Source organism: Rhyacophila brunnea, unplaced genomic scaffold (genome assembly GCF_057557595.1).
Source record: "Rhyacophila brunnea isolate RB1 unplaced genomic scaffold, BYU_Rbru_1.0 scaffold_24, whole genome shotgun sequence".
Lineage (NCBI taxonomy): Eukaryota > Metazoa > Arthropoda > Insecta > Trichoptera > Rhyacophilidae > Rhyacophila > Rhyacophila brunnea.
This window is the reverse complement of record NW_028232904.1, coordinates 8,619,997-8,627,215: the sequence shown is the minus strand read 5'-3', so window position 1 is coordinate 8,627,215 and position 7,219 is coordinate 8,619,997. Positions and strand designations below refer to the sequence as shown.

At 35.7% G+C, this 7,219-nt stretch overlaps 1 non-coding gene across 1 annotated transcript; it reads left to right on the top strand.

Annotated features, from left to right (window-relative positions):
• The first annotated feature begins 5,462 nt into the window (after positions 1 to 5,462).
• On the top strand, positions 5,463 to 5,535 carry TRNAR-CCU (transfer RNA arginine (anticodon CCU)). The gene has a single exon. It is a non-coding gene; the product is annotated as a tRNA-Arg (tRNA).
• Positions 5,536 to 7,219: the final 1,684 nt, after the last annotated feature.

The window sequence follows — 7,219 nt, the reverse complement described above, 5'->3', positions numbered from 1 at the left end:
CTTCTTATTGTGCCATCCCCTAGCGGAGGTCGGCCACCATCAAGGCGATCTTATCTTTGTCGTCTGCTACCCGGAACAGTTCGGTGGAGCTGCACTCGTACCAATCACGGAGGTTCTTAAGCCACGAAATGCGGCGCCGTCCTGTGCTACGCTTCCCACTGATCTTTCCTTGAATGACAAGTTGGGGAATGCTGTATTTTTGTCCTCTCATAATGTGGCCGAAGTATTGTAGTTTCGTGGTTTTGATACTACGTAGAACTTCTCGGTCCTTCCCCATTCGATTGAGAACTTCAACATTTGTCACCCGGTCAGTACAAGGAATTTTGAGGATACGTCTATACAGCCACATCTCGAAAGCTTCAAGTCTCCGTGACATCTCTTGGTTTAGTGTCCATACTTCCATACCATATAAAAGAATTGAGAGCACATAACAACGTACCATACGCAGTCTCAGACCTAGGTTCAGATCTCGATTGATAGGAGGCGTCTCATTTTGAGAAAGACGTTCCTTGCGATCTCAATTCTAGTTTTTATTTCCTGAGACTGGTCCCATTTCTCATTGACCCATGTACCTAAATATTTATAATGGGTCACACGTTCGATTGGTTCGCTGTTAACGCTGTCTGCGTCATCATGTCATAATTCATAATACATATTATTATGAATCGTACTCAATTTCGTTTTTATATTGTACTATTACATTGGAAGGCACACGGATTATATCGTCGCATCAATACTACAACTAGATAACTCTGATTTTGGCCATTGTTGGGAAAATGAAATTTAAACTTTGCTTGATTAACATAAATCTAGGCTAGAATTATTATTGATCGCTCCTGGGTCTTTGCGTCAATTATATTGAGCTACTTTACGAGCTGTTTGTTGGCGAATTTAATAGCGGGCGATTCAGCTACTGCGATTGTGATGATGACACAAGACTTTCCATTCGCTGAGAAGCCACAAGCCAGCGACTATTTTGACAGAACGTAGTTCGTTTTTTTACCGGGAGGTTGCTACTGCGCTCTACTGCGAAGACCAGGGAAGACGCAGTAGGTCCACACGCCGGCGTGTAGCGTGTAAAGTTGACCGGATTTCAACTTTTGTTTACAATCTGTTTGTTAGCTTGTTCGATGATGACACTGGGCGACTTTACAGGCAGATTATAAATTCGCCAACAAGCAGCTCGTAAAGTAGCTCAATGTAGTAATTGACGCATTAGACTTGTCAAGTCTATTTTACAACGTTTTTATTAGGTCGTCCGGTGGTTGTTTGTCCGGTACAAATCTTGCAATCGATTTTTAATTAACTTCCCGACTAGCTAGACATTTGAAACTTTTAGAATATAACAGAACACGGTGTCAATGCATTTTTTAACACTTTTAGCCATCTTTAAGTAGAATTAAATTGATTTTCAGTTAATTTTGTTTTGTATGAAAAGTTATTTCGGAAGACATCCGTAATCCAATCCACTATTATTAGTTGCTAGGAAATTATTAATATATACGTGCGTTAATATGGAAATCAATATGAGTGTCAAAATTACATTTCAGTATTATTTCTATCAAATACAATTTTTTTGATCGTTTAAGCTAGTCAATTCAAGTTCACATGATTCAACAGACAATTTAAAAACGTTGTATATAAAAAGTTCTTTTTATCTTGTAATTATTTAGATGAAAATGAAATTGGGCTTAAATATCTCGTTTGTATAATAATTATATTAGTTACCTCTGCCCTAGTGGCCAAAATTTATATTATAATATACCTATATATCTACAAATAATTACAAGATAAAAAGAACATATATCTACCTACCACTTTTTAAATTTTCTGTTGAATCATATAAACTTGACAATTCTATGTATTATTAATAATTTAGGACAAATAAGGCATTTGTCAACAAATCATTTTTTTGCTATTTTGCTACAATCAAACAAAAATATAGATTTCCATAGTAACGCACGTATATATTAATAATTTATTTGCTAGGCTTAGCAACCAATGATAGTCTTTTACTTTTTACGGATTTCTTCCGAAATAACTTTCCATACAACAGAATTGACTGAAAATTAAATCAATTCTACTTAAAGATGGCTAAAAGTATTAAAAGAATGCAATGTCATCGTGTTCTGATATATTCTAAAAGTTTCAAATGTCTAGCTAGCCGGGAAGTTAGTTAAAAATCGATTGTAAGATTTGTACTTTACAAACAACCACCGGACAAACAAGAATACGAGCTAAGAAAAACGTGCCTCATTGTTTGATGTTTATCTACTCAATAGTAGGTAGCTAATAAAATAATAGAGAAATATATATTTTTTTAACAAAAAAGTGGGCATTATTGTATGTAAAAAGTAATGAAATTGCTAAGTGTAAAAAGTGTAATAAAACATTAGGTGGAATTACCAGTGGGACACAAACACGTTTAAGAACACTTTATAAAATAAATTTATTGAAAGATCATTCTAAGAAGAAAGTGCCAATGATTTAACTATATAGGTATTTGTAAACATCAGCATCTCTACTATATCTTACCTTTACCTATTTTAAAAGTTACATAATGTATGTACCGTGTAGGTAGGTAATTATTTAGATATTTTTGCTATAAAATATTAATATTTTAAAGAGACTTTTATAATTATTTTTATTGGTTTCAGTTTTATACCGAAATACCGGTATGTATTGGAATTTTCATTCGGTATTGCAATCCCTACTCACAGCGAAATGTACGGCAGTTATTTGGAGTGTCTTCACGCGACTGCATCCGTACTGGATTCGGTCGCAACATTTTACTATCTCCTCTCCCTGTGACCAGACCTTTATGGTATTTTATTATTTTTTTCATCGCTGCATCGTTAGACCTTCTGTCAAATATGATATTATTCCTAAACATCGTCGTTTATTATTGTCCATTGTCGCCGGCATTGTCAACCTGTGTGGATACCTCGCGGGATGCCATACTGTCCCCATCGAATAACTCACACTACAACCGCCTTCTCGAATCGATAACCAAACAATATCGTGTCTCTCGATAATTATTTATGAATTATGAAGCCACAAAATGATAATCATGGGAATTTTTCAAAGCATGTTTATAATATTTAAATAGAATGATATTTTGTCGAAGGTGTATGGAATAATGGAATCCTTTCCACTTGCATTCAGGTGAAATTGATATTATTATTTTGATTCCATAGTACAATACGCCAACTTCTATTTACGACTTTCAGAAGCGGGTGTAGTAGGTACGTGGTGGCTTGAGGGACTGTCTGATTTCGAGGCACATCACGATAAAAAGTAAAATAAAAACCATTAATTCCAACTACCAAACGTAATACAATTAATATTAAGAGCGTACATAAGTGAAACGGCAAATAATTTTCAACTATAGGCGCGACGAAATTTTGGACTCGCTGGCAGTCTGAGAGCGAACGTCGAGGTGTGAATACGTCAATTTGTTTCGTGATGGCGACGGGGGTATTAATTATTAAATCGTGTAAAGATGACTAAAAACGTTACCCATTTACTTGAAAAAGAAAACATGTCAATGAATATATTACTATTGTTACTAATAGAGCTATAAACAGAACATTAAATGGACGCATGTTGGATTTATATGACAAATTATATTTCGGTAGGCATGCGTCATTTGCACCCGCATCATCAGCTGTGGTATGGTCTAAAAAGATCGCAACTATGCGACGCACGGATTGTACAAATGACGCGTGCCGAACGAAACATAATTTGTCATAAAAATTCAACATGCGTCCATTTAGTGTTATGTTTATTGTTATATTAGTAATAATAATAATATATTCATTGACTATATGTTTTCTATTTCGAGTACATGCATAACGTTTTTTTAGTCATCTTTACACGATATAAGAATATATTCCTCCGAAGCCATCACAAAACAAATTGTCGTGCTCACACCTCGGCTACCACTCGCCGATCGGCGACGAGTGCGAAATTTCGTCCCACCTATTGTTGAAAATTATTTGCAGTTTAACACTTATGTATGCTCTTAATGAAGTTAAATAAACTAAGCAACACCATCTACAAGTTTTTTGAAATTTAATGAAAACATTTAAGGCGTATGCCTGACAAAGTTTTGTGTGTCCTATTTAAGTCGAATATTAACAGCCTAACTCCATTCCTCGCCACGAGTCATAATCATGTTCCTGCGCATCTATTCTATACACAAGACTGCTTTTGGCATATATGGCAGCTAAATAGGGTAGGAAAGTATTGAATTATTAACACTTATTGTAACAATTACAATAATTTAGTTATAATTGTTACAATAAGCGATACAAAAGCGATTTCATAAGCACGTCAATTTTAAAGCTTAGTGTTATGATTTATCTAATTCTATTTCGACCATTGAAACTTTTATGGTACCATCTTTGGAAATTCTACGTTCTATATCTGATCAATATTTTCTTTTTAAAATTATCAATGGTTTTGTTGACTCGCCAAACCTACTCGAAAGGGTGGGTTTTCCGCGAAACCAAACTTTGTACCATATCAGTCGTAGTGGTTCTAATTATGCACAAAACTCTTTTATTCGGCGCTCTTGTTTAAATTATAATATGTACATATTTCTCCACCGTTGATCCTTTTATTAATTCACCTGTTTCATTTAAACGCGCTATCTCCAAAATTTTGTATAAATAGATATACTTATATTTTTTTATGTTACTTTTTTTGTAAGTATATAATTTAATTATTCATTATTCTTCCTCATTTTTCTCATGTAATTTCTTTATATTTATGTTATTCTTACTCTCTATCTTGTTAGGCTTAACTATATTATAATGTATACATGGTAACTGTGCTGGTTGCAATAACTTTTCATTATTATATTTTTAATTTTTGTAATCGATATGTAACTGTTTGTTTCCTTAATAAAAAAGGGTACTGTTCGGTTGTACGGAATACAGCGGAAAACGCATTTTGAAAATAGCCGATAAACTGGATTATTTGTTAGTTTGGGTTAGTTTAGGTTAGGTTAGGTTGGGTTAGGTTAGGTTAGGTTAGGTGTGGTTAGGTTAACCTAACAAATAATCCAGTTTATCGGCTATTTTCAAAATGCGTTTTCCGCTGTATTCCGTATAACCGAACAGTACCAAAAAAAGTGCTATGTTTTAACACGTAGCGGACCGAAATCAGTCTTGTGTATAGAATTAATAGATGCGCTGATATCCTTGTTGTTGATTACCCGCCGCCTTACCGTTGAAAGAACCAACAATCAAACCGTGAATCCACTGGAAATAATGTGCCAAAATACGTGTGCGTCCCGACCAATGTAAACAAACCAATTTGACTTATCTATTTATAAAACGTTCCTATGTTTACGCCGCGTTCGCCACAGCGGTCGAGATAAAAATAATCTAATACTGTATTCATTTCTAATTAGCTGGGAGAGATAGCGATTGTATTGTGGCAGCCGTCCTCCCATCGCCTCTGTGGCCCAATGGATAAGGCATCGGCCTCCTAAGCCGAGGATTGTGGGTTCGAGTCCCACCAGAGGTAAATCAACAATATTTTTTTTCATGATATAAAAAAATCACACGAGATTATTGAGCAAATAAGTCAATGATTATTGTTAAGAAAACGTTGTATTGATCAAAATAAAACACAATTATAAAATTATGTTATATTTAAATTAAAACAATGTTGTGATTAAATGCTTATTAATATTTTTTTACCTGGAATTTGAAATTAAATTAATCTAGGTAGGTATGTACGTAATTTCACGTAACATGCAGCTGTCAATGTGTGTTAAATTGTTTTATGTATTCTCTCTTTTTCTTGTACCTACATATTATATTGTCTACTGATAGACTTATGTCATTTCCTCCATTGCGTCCGGTCTCGGGTCTTCTGTTGGCAAAACATGATAAGTAGGTATGTTCACCTTTTTGTCAAATTAGTAATGTATAATATCTTCAGAATCGTCTCAGCGAGATCTACAAGATGTCATAATATTATGGTATGTATAGGTCTTATCATCATCACCAGTCTGAATCTATCCACTGCTGGATGAAGGCCTCTCCAAGCTGATTCCATTTCTCTCGGCCCTGTGCGTTGCGATGTCACGTACTTCCGCAGAACTTTGTCATTCCATCGATCCAGCGGCCTCTAGGTCTATCTTGCGGACGTTTTGTACCTCTTGGGTACCACTGGATGACTAGATTTGTCCAACGATTGTTCCTTCTTCGAGCTATGTGTCCCCATGTCCATTTGAGGCCTGTAGCGTACTTTATTACAAACCCTTGTCATTTTCCTTATCCACTCATTCCTGTTTTTGCCCTTTCGCGTTATGCCCAGCATGCACCTCTCCATACCACGTTGTGCTACTCTAAGTTTCTGGATCTCTCTTTTACTTAGGGTTCATGTTTCTCACGCATATGTTATTACGGGAAGCACACACTGGTTGAACACTTTGCGCTTTGGGCACAGTGTGAGGTAACTTTTGAACTTTAAGGCCTTGATTGATAGGTTGGGAGGAATAAGCTGTGTAAATATGTGATATGTCCATTGTTTGAATTTCTTTCGAAGTTTAAAATTGCTCTCCTGTACAATTTAGAAACACGGACATATCGTGTTTTGACATCTTACTACAGAATTAACAATTCAATTATACTACATAAATGAATTACTCTTAATTATTAAAAGAATCACTGAAAAAGAGGATTATTGACGTCACACGGACTTATTCGACATATTAACCGATTAACATGTCCATGTCCTGGGAATGTCTGTAAATTAGTAGATAGGTGCACAAGAGGGAGAGGAGGCTTTTGGGTCCGGACTAAATATTCTGATGCAGCATGTCAAAAAGACAAGGCAGCAAGGACAACACGAACGGACACCAAGAATCCTAATAATTATGACCGAATGCCGTGTTCACATTGGCAACAAGTTGCTGGTAACAGTGGCAACCTCATTAAATTTTACGATTATTATCATAATTTATATGGCCATAAATTATTTTAATCGAAATTTAATGATGTTGCCAATGTGGACACCGCTTTAGACCACGCGAATTCGATAACCACTCGTGGATGCGACAGTGTAGTTAGGGCCGCTACTTGCTACCACCTGGGGCATACGCATTTGATAACCATTTTATGGATTGTACTCAGTCAAAACCAAACGCCGCCTATTCGACGCTTGCATTCTGACGGTGCTGCTTTATGGTAGCGAATCATGG